General features: G+C 57.3%; 1 protein-coding gene across 2 annotated transcripts in view; it reads left to right on the forward strand.

Annotated features, from left to right (window-relative positions):
- The window catches only part of EPHB1 (EPH receptor B1), a 119,963-nt gene that overhangs the window by 42,676 nt on the left and 63,187 nt on the right, over positions 1 to 14,100 (forward strand). The window lies entirely within an intron of this gene.

The raw sequence follows: 14,100 nt of genomic DNA on the forward strand, positions 1-14,100 counted from the left end.
CGCCTGCCGGAGCCCTCCCCGGCCGGGACGGATGAATACGGAAATCGCGCGTGCTGCTTTTCATCTCCTCTTTCTCGGGTCTTAGTCATATTCCCCCAATAACGCTGCAAGATTTTTTCCGTTAGCTTTGCTCAATCTCCTTCCCCTGTGTCTCCTAAATTAATGTGTTGTTTCAAGAGCCTGGTTTCCCGTTGCGTGGGAGGGAGAGGGGATTTTTGCGTGAGCAGCGCAGGCGATCGCTCAGCGCCCTTTTGGGCAAAGAACGAGCAGTTTCGGGTCGTGTCAATACTGCGACTTCTTCCTATCCTTGCTAGGACCGAGCGCGCCCGTGCGCGTGGCAGAGCCAAGGAAGAGCTGGGGAGAGGGAGAGGTCCATGGGCTGCTGCCAAAGTGCTTAAAAAGGGGTAGAGTCCTGCCGTTGTGGGGTAATGGTAGGGAATGGAGGGTGTTTTGGGGAGGGGAGCAAGGAGGAGGGTTTCTCTCTCATTTTGTGAGCCTTTAGTTTTTTACCTCTGCAGAGCAGTAGTCTTTCACGCTGAAAAACCGCTTTCCCGTCTTGGAGGTGGGAGCAATCGTGCGCTCCGAGGCCAGCGCTCCGAACGCTGGGAAACGGCCCCGGTTCGGCGCGGTTTTGTGCCGCGCTTTCTCCCGCGCTGAGGAGCGGGAGGTGCTCCGCGTAAATCCGAGCGTCCAGCCCGCGGTCGTCACTGCTTGTGGGTGCCGGGCGGCAGAACAGCACGAGCACGCCTGCGATTGATCCGAAGCAAAATTTTGTTCTTGAGGGAAGATGTTTTATTCCCCTGCGAGGAATTAAAGCGCTCCTTTTTGAGGAAGGTCTCTTAATAAAGCAGAATGTTTCTGGCGAGACGTTTTTCCTCTATTGACTAAACAAACGGGAAACCCACATGTTTTTATGGCAAAATGAGATTCCTTTTTTTTCCCCCCTTCGTTCAAAAATAAATACTAATTTTAGCTAAAAACTAGAATTGAAAAATAATCCTATTTTGCCAGAAGTGTACAATAATAATGTAAAACTGCTTCAGGTTTTGTTGTTGGTAGCTGTTAAGCCTACTGCTTTCCGGGGCTGTGGAAGATGTCTTGAGCGTCTCTGTCCTCTGCAGGAGAGCGCTGCACACACCAAGTGCTTGTCCTTCCCTGAGAGCATCGTGGTTCGCTGCTAAAGCTGGTATTAACCCTGAACCAAGACTGAGCGTGTTCACGTTCTCCCAGTGGTCCCCATTTCTGCAGAAAGCCATTTGGGTAATGCAAGGAAGAAATATAATCACATTATAAAGAAAAAATGGGGCTGGAAGGGGGCTGACGATGCCTACCCCGGCTGCGAGGGACACGGGAGCAAATCCCGGCTCTGCCCGGGTACTGCGGAGGCCTTGACCCAAAACGCTGCTTTCTGTTAGCAGCTTGCCCGGGTGCGTTTGGACGTCGCTCGCTTCCCCTGCTTGGCATTAGCTCCTGGGCAATGCCTGCCCGGAGCATCCCTGCGGAGCGGGGCAGTGCCCCTCTTCCCGGGCCCTGGGCGGGACTCTTCTCCGGTCCCTGCAGCAGCAGGAGCGCCTGAAGGCGTGCAGGAAGGGGGACGTGCGGATTCAGAGGTCCCGTTAAACCCTGGCAAGGACCAGGACACCAGAGGAACCAGCCCTTCTGGAAGCTAATCCTAAAAGCAGGAGCCAGGGTTTGTATTAGGACTGTTGGAGAATTAACTGTGCTTGAGTAAAAGTTGGACCTTGGGTTGGGCTCTGGCTTCTCCGTAGCTCGTGAGCACCCTTCAGCCGTGGACTTAGCTCCAATCTTGCCAAGGCAGAGCTGCGAAGATGGCAAAGCGGGCTCGTGAGCTCTGCCAGCCCTGGGAGGGTCTGGGCTTGATGCTTTTTGGAGGAGGAGGGCAGTGCCGGGGCTCTCCGGCCCTGGATCTTCCCTTGTCGGCTGCTTTCCCGGGCAGGAGAGGTGGGAAGAGCTCCCGCGTCTCCCTCGGCTGGTCCTTGCTCTGCTCCCGGGAGGCCCCGCGCTCCTGCCGTCCGCTCGCCACGAGCATCAACCCGAGCGCCTCAGATGAGCCACTTAATAACCCGGGGGAACTGCCGCAAAAAATAAATTCCTGGTCTTTTAAGGCTGAGAAAATGGGCTTAATTCCCCCACTGTGTGTGTGTGTGGGGGGAAAAAGACAGAGTTGAGTTGTTTAGCTCCCTCGCCCCCATCTCCGCCGCCCGAAGCGTGGGCTGTGCCTGTCCTGGGGCCGTTAGACCGCAGCGGTTCCCCGCTGGCAGCCGAGCTCAGGGCCACTTAGGGATTCATTAATACCAGCTTTTATCGGCACTTAGCCGCTCGCGCCGAGCCCCCGAGTGAAAGGCAGCGCCGGAGCGCGATCGTCATCGCGGCTGTTTCGAGGCCCTCGGAGGTTGTCGGCGCGTTTTAGGGTCGCGGTGATTTGGGGCCGTTACCGCTGGGACGTTAAGGTGAGGGGGGAGTCGGTCTTTATTTACCCGCCCAGTTATTTGTTGCCTTCCCTGGCTAGCGGAGGCTTTGCGCTGCAGAGCGCCTGCTCCGCTCCCGTTCCCCCGCTCCGTGGGCTCTCGGGTTGCGCGGCAGGCAGTTCTCCGGGGTTTTCCCCGGCAGCGGGCGCGTAAAGCCGCGCTGTTCCCGGCTGGATGGTGGTGCACCGTGTCCGAAAGCCCGAGTGAGGCTGCCGCCGTCCTCGGTGGCCCTCGAGGCCTCAACGCCGAGCCTTGCGGTGCTTGCACCGTCGAGAGCGCGCGCCTCAGGGCTTGGGGTCAGTCTGCAACGGAGGCTGTTATTGCGGCCGAAATGAATAATTCATGTGGTGCAACAGCCCACGCTCCGGTCAGGTAGATATTAAATCCATTCGTCTTGTCCTGCCCCATCTCTTGGCCTTGCTTTATGGCTCTCCGCACGGTCAAGGTGCAATGCATCATCGCGCCGGCGGGAGGAAAAGCGGGAGCGGGGAGCGTGGTGTGGCAGTAGGCAGGGCGGGTGGCGGGGCGCCTTGGATGAGTGGGCTGGGTGGGTTCTTGTTTCTCCTCAAGCCAAATGATTAAATACTTTGTTCTGCTGGCATTTGACTCTGAAACCTAATGATAACAAGCTAACACCTCACCGGAATGCATGGGCAGTGCATGGGTCTCTTAGCTTCTGTCCCGCGTGACTTTGAGGAGCAGGCAGCTGGCACCTCATTTATTTCTGCTGGAACCGCGCTTGCAAACTCTTTTGTTGCTGCCAGAAGAGGTAAAGCGAAGTAGGAACGTGCATATCCTGTGGCACAGGGTAAACTCCAGGCTGAGTTCCTGAGACCCAGGCGCTCCGTGCTGAATCTTTATTTTGCATTTATAAAAACAGAGAGGAGGTGTAAGAAAACGATTTTTTTTTCTTTTTTCTCCTCCCTCCTCTTGGCAGAATCCTGCCATAACGCAGTCGGGAGTTTCCAGATGATGCTGTCTTTGGTTTCTTTGCCGTTTTTCTCCGCTCGCGTTTCCCTGGTCTGCGCCGTGGGCCGGATTCGTGAGAGGGATGGGAGGGGAGATGCTTTCCACTGGCAGAATTGCAGTGAATGAGTGGCCCCGTGCCTATTCACGGAGCTCTCCTTCCCCTTCTGCGCCGCAGCCCTGGTGATAATTATTGATTTCCTCTATTTATAAATCACAGAAGGCTGAAAACAATAGCGGAGCGCAAGATTTATAAAGCGACTTTCTTCTTCTTTTTTTTTTTAAATAATTACGAACATTCTGTAATTATCAGCCGCCTAATTTGCTACCGTTTAAAACAAGGGAAATGTCAAGATTTCCCAATCAAAACATCGCTCCTGCCGACATCTGCGTCTCGTCGGGCTTCCTAGCTGCGTGTTCGCCCGGGGGCACCGCCGCCGTGGTCCCGCGGGGTCCCGGAGGCGATGGCCTTCGCCGGACGCCTTTGGGGCAGCTTGGCAGCCTCCTCGCAGCGTGCGTTTTTGCAGAGATGGGCGCTGCGATTTATTTTTTATTTATTATTTATTTTATTTTTTTTCTTCGTACTGCCGGGCGCTTCGGCGGCTGCAGCTGGGAACCAAACGCACCTTCGAGCCGCCTCTCTCCGTCCCGCGCCAGCGTCTCCTTTCCCGCCGCTGCGGGCCGCGGCCTTTAGAGGGACGTTCGCCGGGGTTTGGTGGCAGGGTGGCTCCGGCGGGGCTGAAGGAGATGCCATCTGCCTCCGTCTTTCAGGCGCAGCCCGGCTTTGCCTTTCCCCTTTTTGTGTGAACACCCATCCAGCAAAAGCGATCGCCAATTAGAGCGAGAGAAGGCGGGAGAGGAAGAAAAGGGGGGAAAGGGGGAGCGGGGGGGGGGGCAGGGCCGAGCGGGGGGGGGGGGGGGGGGGGCGGGCGGGAGGCTTTTCTCCCCGAGGGCTGGGAGCGCCCTGTTGTGACAGGGCGAATGACAAAGGTCCTTCTGAAGCCAAAGGCAAGCAGTTGCTTTGCTTTCTTCTCTTTTGGAAAACTTCTCCTCCCTCGGTATGAAAAGAAGGGGAGAAATAAAGAGGGGGGAAGAAAGAAAGCAGTGGCGGCAGGCTGCCGCAGCCCATCGCTCTTCTTGCCCGTCCGCCCTCTCGATGCCCTGCGCGGTGGCCGTCCCCGTGATCCGGCAGTGGGAAGTGCATCGCGCTCGCCCGTGCCTTGCTTTGCGCCGGCGGCCCTTGGTCCGTCTCGCTCCGGGCTCCCCGAGCAGGCGGGGGGGCAGGTGCCTCCGGGGCTCGGTGGTGCGCGGGGACCCCCAGATGCGCAAATAAAAGGGGCAGGACACATGTGAATGCTTCCTACGGCTTTCTGCTGGGGTGAAACCAGGCCGATTCCACTTGAAGCCCAAATTAAAAGGTGCAAACTGCCTTTTGCGTGAGTTTGGTTTGAAAATGAAAAGCCCAATGCAAGCTGAAGCGGTGCAGGCTCTGTGTGGACGGGGCTTGAGCTCTGCACCGTTTCTCACGGGACCTTCCCTCCGGTTTATCTAGTGCCTGCAATCTGCTGTGAAAAATACCCTGTTTTCGAGGTTTTTGAGACCGAGGGCACTCACCCCGTCCCCTCGCCAGTGCTGCTGCATCCCTGCGGCGCGAGCCCCAGCTGGAGGATGGTCCCCCCTTGGGGGATTCAAAGCGAGGGGTCCCCAGCTGGAGCGCTGCCCCGCCGAAGGTCCCTCCTGGGGATGGCCATGGGGAGGAGCAGAGACGCAAAACGTGAGAAAGCAAAGAGGAAGGAGACTCGGAGAGGAGGGCACGAGGAGGAAGAGGTTCCCGCCGCTGGGGAGGGGTGCGCTGGCTTCGGGGCGCTGGGGTTAGCGTGCTGGGGAGGTGCAGGCATTGCCCGAGATGTGCGGGGGTCGGGGAGGGGAGAGGAAGGAGCAGGAGAGGACGAGAAGAGAAATGGAGGTGGGGGGGGAGAGAACAAGAGCTGGGAAAACCAGGGGCGTCGGGAGCAGCTGGGGGAATTGATTCTTGCCTGGCCCCGGTGGGCTGCACAAAGAGCGTGTCGTGGGCGGTTTGCATCTGAATGCAGCCCTGCCGGTCCCGCTGCTGAGCAGAAAGCAGCTGCGGCGACGGCGAAGGGGCTGGCGGAGCCGGGGTCCCCGCTGCCACCAGATCCCCACCGCCGCGGGGTCCCGCGTGCCAGCTCCGCGCGGGGGTGCAACTGGGCGTACGGTGCAACCGGGCAGGTTGGATGCCCCCGGCGGCCCTTGGTGGAGAGGAGTCTGTGTCACGGCGGTTGTCCGCGATGGTTTCGGATGTTCTGCTCGGCGCTGCACAGCGATGGCTGAGCTGGCAGAGCACCTCGCGTGCTTCTGGCCGGGCAAGCTAGACACCAAAAAGCCGCTTTTAGCCTGCAGTAAGAGCATTTGTGCAGCCGTGGCACCTGCTTTGCGTAACAGCGGCAGGAAAGTCCTAAAGGCGGTTTGTGGTGGGTCTAGCAGAGCGGTGCAGCGCTCTGTATAAACACTTCTTCAGTCCATTGAAATTCATCTTAAATGGCCTTTGCTTTCGTTACCTGGAAAAGCACAAGCAGACAAAGCAAGCCCAAAGCTGACCTAAGAGCGGACGGAGGAGTCTGTGCTGGCGCGCGCTGGGGCGGCGGGAGGTCCAGGCGGGGTCTGCAGCGGACCTTCAGCGGTCCTGCCGGCAGCTCCAAAGGGGCCTTTTCGGCGCTGGAAGATGGCCGCTCTCCGAGCGCTTCCCGACTGCTGCGGAGCGACTGGAGGGCCAGAGCGTAGCCGTCTCCGGCGTTGGTGCCGGGGCTCCGAGCTGCTCCTCGCAATCGTTCCTCTTCCCACCACTGGGTGGAACAGGCAGCCCAGTTTTACCGGTGGCCTTGCTTCAGTGCGGCTTAGGGAGCAGACGTGTTCGAATCACTGCACTTATTTTTTTAAGTTATGCCTTAATGAAGACATCCATTAACACCCGTAATAATTTCACAAGGAAAATGTCCAGGAAAACCTTGTTAAATTTTTTTTCTAATGAGTACGATGGGTTTTAATGGAAGTCTTAATTAGACATTATTAGCCAAAACGTTCCTCCAGTGGATTCGGGCCCTTTCTCTCCCCGTTCAGAGCTCGGAGATGCCGCACGCTCCTTGCTCTGGTGGGCTGCAGAGGATCACCTCCTGCAGAGGATCACCTGCTGCAGAGGATCACCTCGCTTGCAGCACCCCCTTCCCAGGCTCTCCCACCCTGAGGTCCCCGGTGGGGTTCCTGAGCCTGGTTGGTGGTAGTACATGGGTGATGATGCAGAGTGGCATCATGATCGAGCCCACTTCAAAGGAGAAGTGAAGGAGGGACAAGTCCCCTGTCCCAGTACCACCCGCGCTACTGTCCTCTCTGATGTGAGAGCCAGACCCAAAGAGGTTTCTAGACACTTGTGGCCTATCTCGTCAGCTATGTGCCCTTGGAAAATAATCGTTCGGGGATTTTGTGTATAAATAATTTGGGGGAGCTGGCTGTAGGTCCCCGCTTTGGAGATATCCATGGATTCGAGGTTTCTTCCCCCATTTCAGGAGTTCTGCTTGCCCAGGATGGCATTTTGTAGACATTCCCTGGGAATACATTTGTTTGCTCGTTGTGTGCTATGGCAGGCCCAGAGCTGTGTGCAATTAGTGAATCTCAGTTTGGTTATTTATTTTTTCCCCTGACCTGTCCCTATCCCTTCTGACTGTCCCTTCTTGGCGTTGCCTCGTGCTCACGCGCTAGGTCGGAAGTGGTGGCCCTACCTGACTAACACTTAAACACAGTCAGCGCTGGAATACTTCTCCCCCGAGGAGAATTTAAGAGAAAACTGCCTTTTCTCCCCCTGTGCCAGTGAAGCGGGGACTCGGGGGTCAGGTGGTTCTCCAGCAGGAAAACCAAACCTGCGTTATTGTGCGGTTTTGACCATGCTGCTTGGGAGCCTGGGCAAGGAGAGGGGTCCTTGGAGGTGCACACAGAGACGCAGGGAAGGTGGCAAGAAGGAGGACCGGGACCTCCTCACTGTGAAGAAGCAGTTGGGACCTCCTCGTTGTGGAGTTGGCTGAGAAAGAAGGAAACCACTGTTGATCAAAGCTGCTCCGTGACTTGGAGAAGTCCAGAGCCGGAGCGCGGCCTCCTTCGGTGCCCTCCCCAAGGACCTCTTCCTGCAGGGATGCTCGCTTTGCCCGGCTGCAGGGATGCTCGCTTTGCCCGGATCCGTCTGCCCCTTGGGCTAGCACCAGGGAAGAGCAGCTGGCACCAGGGAAGAGGCAGCGGTGCGGCTTGGCGTGCTCCTCCAGCATCGCGGCGCACTGATAGCCAGAGGGATTGCAAAGCGGCCATCGAGCCACGAGATACGGCTTTGTTTTTCTGCCTGTGTTTTTTCTCCTCAAAGAGTACTGTGGGCCATTTATATATCTCCCCCCTCCTTTTATAATGAGAACTTTTGAATGTTATATTGATTCTAGCCTTAGACGAAGAAGAAAAAGCCCACATTGATTCTTTCCAAGGTTTTTTTTTCATGAGCTTATTTACAAATGGGGGAATAAATCTGCTTCAAAACCGTTGACTTTGTTCTACCGCATTAATGGTCGATCTAAGAAACTTTCTGTGGTAGCTTAAGTGTTTGAGGAAACTGGTCTTTTCTGATGCTGGTGATAGCAGGGCCTCTCCCAGGAGCAAAAATCCTTCTGCGACTTGCATGCCTGGGTGTCGCTTGTGCTCGAATTTAATATTTCAGTAGTATTATTTTTAATACGTTCTTTCGGTACATCCCTAATTAGAGAGTTTGTAGGCTGTGTCGCTATTAAGGCTTTGCAATTTATGAAAATAGGTGTCCTTTGCAAAGAGCTGTACGTTGTGCCTTGACAACAGGGGCTGCTGCTCCATGGGACGGGCACGTCCTGGGGACCGGCGCGCTTCGTCAGGCGTCGGGCTCGGTTTAACCAGCTCTGTGAAGGAGCGTGCGAAGGGGCTTGCGAGGACTGCGCAAGGTGGGAGAACGGCTCCTGTGCTGACATCTAAGGAGACGTGGCTGGAGAAGGGGCATGACCAAGGCGCTGCTGCATATGTATGTTGATCCTGCACCCTCTGGCCGGCCAAAGGGGGGCTCTTAAACCTTCCTGCAAGTTTTTCCTTTTCCTTATTAAGTTGCGAAAGAACTCTTTTAGTGAGTGGTCACCTTGTAGGTCGCAAAGAGGAGATGGGGACCTCCCCGCTGAGACAACGGTGCAAAATGCACTGCTTTGCTGGGCAGCACATCACCGCTCTTCCCTGGGGAGCCGCGGCAGTGTCCTCTGCATCCCGCCCCGGCAGCGTTTCCCGGGGTGGGAGGTGGGGGATGGGGAGCCCCAGGGGCTCTGAAGGCAGTGGGAGCCGGGAGGGCCGCGGGCTGGGGGTCACAGCAGCCATGCCGCCAGTGCCCTGGGGCTGTCGCTGCAGAGGAAGAGCAGGGCACGGGGACATGCCCGGGCCACCCGTGCCCGGGAGCTGGGGAGAGGCTGGGGCACCCTTCGTTGGGTCGATGCCACCTTGGGCAGCGCGCGGCGTTTCTGCACTGCGTCTCACGGCCCAGGGCTGAGCTCTCCGGGAACCGCTGGCTAACAAAAATAGAGGGAAAAAGAAAAAAAAGGAGGAGCTCGTGGTCTCTCCTTGCGCTCAGATGCGCAGGGGAATGTTTACAAGCCGTGCCCTCGGGGCTGCGATCGAGCTTTTGAAAGCCTCATGTAACCTCCGCTCTGGGAAACGGGACTTTACCGACGAGGTTTTAATAAGTGAAAGAGTCATCGCGTAACCGCGGGTCGGGAAGGAGGCGTCCGGCGCACGGAGCAAATCCCGGCGCTTCCCTTCGCTCCGCTCTTAGGGGAGCTTTGCTGGTGTCCAGCCCCTCGCATCCAGGGACCCGGCGCCGTGGGGACCCCCGCGGGCATCCGAGCTCGAGGGCTGCGTGAGCCGTCCGGGAAGGCAGAGCAGGAATACGTCGATGCAGCCGGGGAGGAGGAAGAGGAGGATTGATTAGCGCCGATCGCTGAGGTTTCAGCTCGCGCATCCTCGGCCCCGCTCGCTCCGGGAAGGCTGCGCCGCTGCCCGCTCGGGGCTGCGCCCGGCCGATGAAAAATTGAGCAGCGCCGTGGGTGTCAGCTCGGAGTCTTTTAAAAGTGGCTGTTTTTCACTCCCGGCGGTTTGTTTCTCGGAGGATGTGCTGAGAGCACGAGCGCAGTGATTAAATCAAAGCGTCTCGCGCACACTTAACCAGTCCTTTAAAGGCGGACCGAGGAGCCCTGGGAAAATCCATCAGTCCTCAGCTCGTCGAGTGGCCTCGCAGCCACCGCGCAGTCTCGGTGCTCCTGGGCGGCCGCGGCTTGGGCGATGGGCCGGCTTCCCTGGCCGCCTCTGCTGGCTGAAGGGCGAAGCGATAGCGAGCTGGGGCTGGCGGCTGCTGCCGCCTTATTCCCCGCCGATTTCTTTATTTAGGACGCATCCGCCTGCGTGGCAGCATGAGGCCCGCAGCTATCCTAAACGTCCCCCCCCGCCCCGCATCCGGTTTGCTCACGGGCGCCCGATTGCGTATCGTTATTTCAGATAACTTATTCTCGGGGAGCCCAAAGTGCACATCGCGTTTCCCCGCTGAGCGAAGCTGCCTCCGTACGGCCGCGATCTCCTACGGCTTCGTCGTACGCACGGCAGATGTTCAGAAGGGAGGAGGCTTTTTTCCGCCCCCTCCCCACGTGCGAACGCTGCTAGCTCGGGACGCAGGTGGCGGTTTCGCTCGGCAGAGGCGGGTCGGTGGCAGCCGGTGGCAGCGTTCCCGGGGGGGAAATTGTCCCCTGCAGCCCTTGGGCAGCTCTCCTATCGCCTGGGCTAAATAACAGCGGCTCGTTGATGCCGTTTGCAGCCGATCCCTTCCGAAACTCAGCTTCGGACCAGCTGTTGGGAGCTTTCCGCGCCGAGCAGGGGCAGGTGGAGCGGCGGCGGCGGCAGCCCGCGCGGGAGCCCTGCCCGTCTAAGCTCGGCCTCGCTCGGCGCCGCGCAGCGAGTCGCGGGGCTGATTCACGACAGCTTCCCGCGGTCGCAGCGCGGCCCGGGCGCCGCTTCGAGCTGCTCGTCCCGCGGTGCCACGGCGCGCCCGAGCGAGAGCACGCCGACGGCGTCTCCACTGGCGCCGAGTTGCCTTAACCTGTTTATTATTTTTCCCTTTTCGGCGCTGCATCATTTCCTATTTCTATCTGGCAGTGGAGCCAAAGTGCCATAAGAAAACGTTGTTTTTTGGGTTTTTTTTTTTGTTTTTTTCCCCCAAGGTGTTCGCTTTGCGGCGTTGCCGGTAGGAGGAAGCGAATGAGAGTTGGCCGAAGGCAGCGTGCCTCCGTCTGCGCCGCCTCCTTCGGAGGGAGCTCCGGGCGCTAGCGGAGGAACTCCTTGGCAGCTTCGCCTAACTTTTACATTATCTTAATTATAAAATGAAGTCAGCGAGGTGGAGGCTTGGCCAACAGCTTAATGGGGAAAGGTGCCTGGAAGTGAGTGATTTTGGCAGGGGGGTTTCTCTCAGCTGGCCCGAAATCCTGGTGCAATAGCTTAATTTACCGTCAGGGCCATCAGACTGCAGCCTTTTGAGGGACGGGGAGGGAAGACAAAGAGGCAGAGGAGTTGCGCTGTTCCCCCTTAAAAGGAAGAATATTGGGGTTAAAGCAGTCTTTCGGGGCGGAGGCAGCTCTGCTGCTTCTGCAGCCAGGGTGGTGCACGTGCTGGTGGCATCTGAAGGAGCTTGGTGGGGCTGCGGCTTGTTTGGGCACCGTTTTGGCAGCCGGCTGCAGATTGTCCTCTAAGCCGTGGTTTGGTTGAGCGTCTAGCGATTGCCCTGCAGCGTGGACACCGCTAAAAACGCCTGTGGAAAGCACCTATGGGCCCGGCTCTGCCCACCAAGGGGTTCATGGGGAGCTGGGAAGTTCTCCTGGATGCCTGGCCGCGATCTCCGGGCTCCCCCGCCTTTTTTTTGGCCAAGCGGCCGAGGCAGGGACTCGGGCCTCCAGGCTGGACCTGGCCTGCGAGCGATGTGCACTTTGCTTCCATCTCGAGCCTCACTTTGTAGTAACAGGACATTACGGGTGGGCAAAAAAACCCGTCTGCCCCAGTAAGAAAGCAGGAGGAAAAGAAAATTTCTCCTGGGCGCAATAAAACAGCCCTCGTGTGGGAACGAAATTGTATCTTGAAAAAAAAGAGCAGAGAGGGAAAACACAGATAGGGGGAAAAAATAAGCAGAGAGAAGACGGACAAAACTTTCAGAAATTGCTTCTTTGGCTTCCCAGGCATTTCTGGCTCCTGCCAGTTCACGAGATTAGGGCTGATAATAGCTTCTCCGCGGGAACAGGCAAAATCAATGGAAGCGGACACCGCACTCACGCCACTTAACTGCTTAGGGTGGAACAGGGGGTTTTATTAAAAGAGAGACAAATTATACAGAATATATATGTGATGTTTGTATATGGAAATAATAGGGAGCAAATTGCGCCCGATTGCATGAAATGCGGCTTGATTCGCTGTTGAAGGCTGGGGGAAGTGCAGCCCCCGGGAGTGGAAACGGAGCACTTTGTTCGTGCCGCCGGGAATGCGAAACGCAGCCGGAGGCTGTGCGCGGCCGCGAAGCGCTTGGCGGGGAGAAGCCCTCAGTGCTGACCCCGGGGAGGGGGAGAGCGAGGACCGGGAGAAGAGGGGCGGTTTGGAAAACCGCGCGCGCCGGACCCGCGTTTCCAAGCCCGGGTGGGCCTTTCGAGGGGGACGGGGCCGTACGCGGGCGAAGACGTGCTAACGCAGCAATAGCTCGTGCCTCTGGTCCCTCGGTGAGCCCAGCGTTTCCCCCTTCTGTGTGTGCTCGAAGGAGACAGCTAGGTAAAAATGCACCTTTCCTCCACGGATTAGTAATTATGGATCACTGCGTTATAAATATTCATGGGGGAGCGCGCTGAGTTACATTTTTAATTAATCCCAGGCGTTCCCGTGCCTGGCGGCGTGTTCGCCCGGGCCGGCGCGCTTGCCTGTGCCTGGGTGCTGCGTGCTCGCGAACCCACCCGTGAACGAAACCCTTCCCGCAGCACCGGCCCGGGGTGACTCCTCCTTCCCGGCATCAGCGCTAACTAGGAGCCACTTCAGACGTAATTAATAAGCGCTTGATGTTTTCTGGATGGAGGGGATACTGCGTGGCGTGAGCTGGCAAAGAAGAAGGTGCTTAATTAATGCCTATTAGCAGGGGACAGCGTTTGCTTCCTGGCGAAGGAAGATTGGGGCGCTGGGATCGTACCTCCAGCCGCGAGGAAAGGGGGCCATCCTTCCACCCGCTCCTGGCTTCCCGTGCCGAGGAAGGGCTGGAGATAAAAATCAAGCTGCCGCCTGGCTTGGGGTGTCCAAAATCCCCAGGGGAGTTCTGGTTGCAAAGCAATAACCAGATACGTCGTTCTTGCGGGTTTCTAACTGGTTTGTGGTTGCCTTCTTGCCTTCTGCCTGGCAGCAGAGCTTCAGTACCTTCCCCCCCCACCCCCAAATGATATGGCCGTGTTTGATATAAACCCCCAGCCCCATATAGCACCTCGTAACTTTTTTAGCGGGGGAAGAGCTGCTCTCTGAGATCTACCTTGGATTTTTGTGGCAACTCACTTTCCTGCTCATTAAATGGCTCGATAGATCACGTAGGTGTTGAGGGGTGAACATGATGTGCTGGGTTAAGTGGAACATTAAAGTATCGGCTCTTCTGTGCAGATTCCAGTCCATATCTATTGACTTCTGGAGACAAGAAGAGGCTATGTAAGTCTCACATTTTTACAGCATAGGGGAAATAATTTCACTCCAGTGACTCCTGTGTTGAACCCAATAGCTAGGGTTTGAGTAGAGCGTCTTCTGCGTCTGTGTCCGGGCTTGGCGTGAAGACACCAGGCCATGTGAAGACACCAGGCCATGGTCGTTAGAGCTAGGGTGCCCAACCCTGGCTCTGGAGGAGTCGCACCTCATTTCTCGCTGGGATTTGTCTGGCTTTAACAGGTTTTGTAGTTTGTATTTTTGGGTCTAGGAGCCCTGGCCTAAATCTTAATCCTCTGTGTTTTGCTCCAAACTCAGAGGTAGGTTCGTTAGTGGCTTTTCGGTGAGCACAGCTCTTCCAGGCTGCGTCGCCCTCTGGCTCGTCCTCAGAGTCCTCTGCCTGGCTAAGCCTTTGGAGGAGGAAGGCAAGCCCTGGGTCTCGGTGCGAGTCTCCTGCCCAGTGTTTGCTGATCTTCAAGGGAGCAGAATGACCCGACCCCGGCTCTGCATCCACCACGCATCTGCAATATCCTGAGCAGGTTTGCTTGAGTTGCAAGTGGAGCAGGATGCTTTTCCCTAACCTACCAGCCCATCAAGCTCTGCTTGGGATTGTAAAATGAAGCAGGGTCTTTTCTGGCCTGGGAAAGCTGGCTAGCGCGCCCGGGCGGCCGCGTGCGTCCGGAGGGGCTTGGGCTCTGGCAGGGCTGCCAGCAGCAGTAAGGGCATCCGCCGCTCCTGTCTGACCGCGCATGGCAGCTGCGTGCGCCCGGGAGCAGCGCTGCTGATTAAGACGATGGTGACTTGAACAGCGGGTCTCGTTTGGCAACGCAAAATG

Source organism: Dromaius novaehollandiae, chromosome 9, assembly GCF_036370855.1.
Source record: "Dromaius novaehollandiae isolate bDroNov1 chromosome 9, bDroNov1.hap1, whole genome shotgun sequence".
NCBI classification, from domain to species: domain Eukaryota; kingdom Metazoa; phylum Chordata; class Aves; order Casuariiformes; family Dromaiidae; genus Dromaius; species Dromaius novaehollandiae.